Source organism: Helianthus annuus, chromosome 10, assembly GCF_002127325.2.
Source record: "Helianthus annuus cultivar XRQ/B chromosome 10, HanXRQr2.0-SUNRISE, whole genome shotgun sequence".
NCBI classification, from domain to species: Eukaryota; Viridiplantae; Streptophyta; class Magnoliopsida; order Asterales; family Asteraceae; genus Helianthus; species Helianthus annuus.
The window spans coordinates 35,677,360-35,680,207 of record NC_035442.2 but is presented as its reverse complement, the minus strand read 5'-3'; the positions used below and the strand labels follow the sequence as shown (position 1 = coordinate 35,680,207).

Below are 2,848 nucleotides of genomic sequence, written 5' to 3'. Positions count from 1 at the left end.
TTATTCCCAACTTAAACTAAGACAAGTAAATAAAAAAAAATGAAAAAGTTTTTGAAAAAATTTGGGGTGTTTAGCGGTTCCAATAGAGTTTTGTGTAAGGCTTGTGTTTAGGATTTTGCAAAATTTCAAGGTTTTAGCATCCCCCCCATACTTAAATTACACATTGTCCTCAATGTGTCCAAAAATAATGTTTTTGGTTGATTAGAATGTGTAAAAGTGGGTTTAAAAAGCAAAGATTTATGTTACTGGCATCCTGGACACGGCCCCGTGTTGACCGGGCACGGCCCCGTGGTCAAGTGCCAGTAACAAAAATTAGAGAATTGAAACAGAAGCCTGGACACGGGGGCGTGTCCGCTGAACACGGCCCGTGTCCAGTTACCTGAACTGGGTGATTTTCTGCAGGGGCTCAGCACGGGGCCGTGTTGGTTGGGCACGGCCCGTGTTGAGCCTTCTGTGATGGAGATTTTTGTCGGGTTGCTCTGTTCTTCGTGCATGGTTCCATTTTTCTCGTTCCCTTTTTCATCCATTACCACCATGAGTGTGTTTTATTCTGCAAAAACTAAAAGATTAAACTAAACTAAGGATAGTTCCGCGGAATGCCTCCGTGGTGCGCCACGTTTATAAGGTTCCTTGGCTAGACCCGATTTGAGGTTATATATCTTCTGAGTGGGATGCCTTGCTTCCCATGTTACACCGTCGGAGAGCAGCATCCAAGCTGGAATCAATAACCTTCATGTAGTTTACTGGGTCGTCGTCCTCTATTCTTTTCCCAACTCCGAACTTCACTTCATCATCCCCATACCTCAAAGTGAGTGTCCCGTCATTCATGTCTACCACCGCTTGTGCTGTGGCAAGGAAGGGTCTCCCTAGTATAAGGGGGACCTCGGTGCCTTCCTCCATATCGAGTATGACAAAGTCAACTGGATAAACGAATCTGCTTACCCTTACCAAGACATTCTCGATGACACCTTGTGGGAACTTGACGGATCGATCAGCGAGTTGTATGCTTATTTTTGTAGGGCTCGTGGTTCCCAAGCCAAGCCTTTTGAACATTGATGAGGGCATGAGGTTAATGCTAGCCCCTAGGTCGGCCAAGGCATTGCGAACGGGCGATTCCCCTATTGAGCATGGAATCGTGAAACTTCCGGGATCGATTTTCTTTTGGGGTAGTTTATTGAGTACGAGGGCAGAGCATTCTTCGCCTAAATTAACTAATTGCAAATTTTCAATTTTCTTTTTATGGGTAAGGAAGTCCCTCATAAATTTAGAGTATTTGGGCATTTGGGTTAGGACTTCTATAAAAGGAATATTGACATGCAATTGTTTTAACAGACTTTCGAATTTTGCGAATTGCTCATTGGTCTTTTGACGAATTAACCTACCGGGGTACGGAACTCGAGGAGCCTTGGTAGGCTCTGGTGATGGAGGAGAGTTCTTTTCCTGCAGAGGTGTTGTCATTGTTTCTTCAGTAGGTGGCGGTACTTCTGCAGGCCCTACGGTGTGGTTTCGTAGTGTGATGAGGTGAACTTGCGCCTTTGGGTTTGTTTCGGTATTGCTAGGTAATGCGCCTTGCGGTCTCTCGGAAAAGTTTTGAGCTATTTGATTTATTTGTTTTTCTATGTTTTGAATGCTAGCTTGTTGATTCCTAAAATTAGACTCTAATTGTAGAAATCTTTCCGAGTTTTTCTTATCAGTGTCAGAGACGAGGCAAGATATAGTATCTTCGAGCCTTTCTCGTCCACCTTGTTGTTGAGTGAAATTTTGTGACTCATTTCTTGATTGCTGAAAGTTTGTTCGTTGGGTTTGTTGGTTACTACTATTGCCGGGTTCCCTCCAACCAAGGTTTGGGTGGTTTCGCCATCCTTGGTTGTAAGTTCCCGTTGGAGGACCCGACGGCCTAGGTCTATTATCAATGTAGTTTACCATTTCTTGTTGATCGTCCGTTTCTTTCATACAACTCCAATTTTCGTGTGACCCACCACACCCTTCACAAGCCATAAACGAGACGGTTTTTGTCATTTCTAATTTTTTTTATTTTTGAAGAAAGGGCCTCGATTTGGGCTTGTAAAGAAGTGCTTTCGTCGACCTTGTGGGCGCCCGGGGCGATAGACTTATTTCCCCGGGGGGTGTGCCATTGAAAATTGGTTTGAGCAATTTCCTCAATCTGATTATATATTTCATGCGGGCGTCGGTTACCTAAAAGTCCCCCGGAGCTAGAATCAAGTGTCTGCCTAGTGTGTGGCAACAATCCATTGTAGAAAGTGGATACTTGTTGCCATATTGCGAGGCCGTGATGGGGACACTTGCGTAATAGCTCCTTGAACCTTTCCCAAGTTTCATATAAGGATTCCCCGTCCTCTTGTGAGTATGTATTAATTTCAGTCATTAATTTAGTAGTTTTAGCAGGAGGGAAATACTTATATAGAAATTTTTGGGCTAGTTCATCCTAGGTGTTTACCGAACCAGCTGGGAGGGCGTTGAGCCAAGCTTTCGCTCGGTCTTTTAGTGAGAATGGAAACATACGGAGGCGGATGGCGTCGTTCGATGCTCCATTGATCCGAAAGGTATCACATATTTCTAAGAAATTAGTTATATGTAGATGGGGATCCTCGTCCGCAAGCCCGTGGAAGGTTGCGGAGTTTTGGAGCATTTGTATCAAATGCGGTCGAAGCTCGAAGTTATTGGCTTCGACATTCGGAGCATTGATAGCGGCGCCCAGATTACCTACGGTGGGCCGTAGATAATCCATAAGGGTACGTTGGTCCGCCATTTGAGGTGGATCACCCGAAACCTTCTCTTGGTTTTTGGCTTTTAACCTTTTTCTGAGAAAGCGTTCGGGTTCTTCTAA

General features: G+C 44.5%; 1 non-coding gene across 1 annotated transcript; it reads left to right on the top strand.

Annotated features, from left to right (window-relative positions):
* Nucleotides 1-2,285: 2,285 nt before the first annotated feature.
* LOC118483525 lies at nucleotides 2,286-2,392 on the top strand. The gene has a single exon (XR_004870815.1). It is a non-coding gene; the product is annotated as a small nucleolar RNA R71 (small nucleolar RNA).
* Nucleotides 2,393-2,848: the final 456 nt, after the last annotated feature.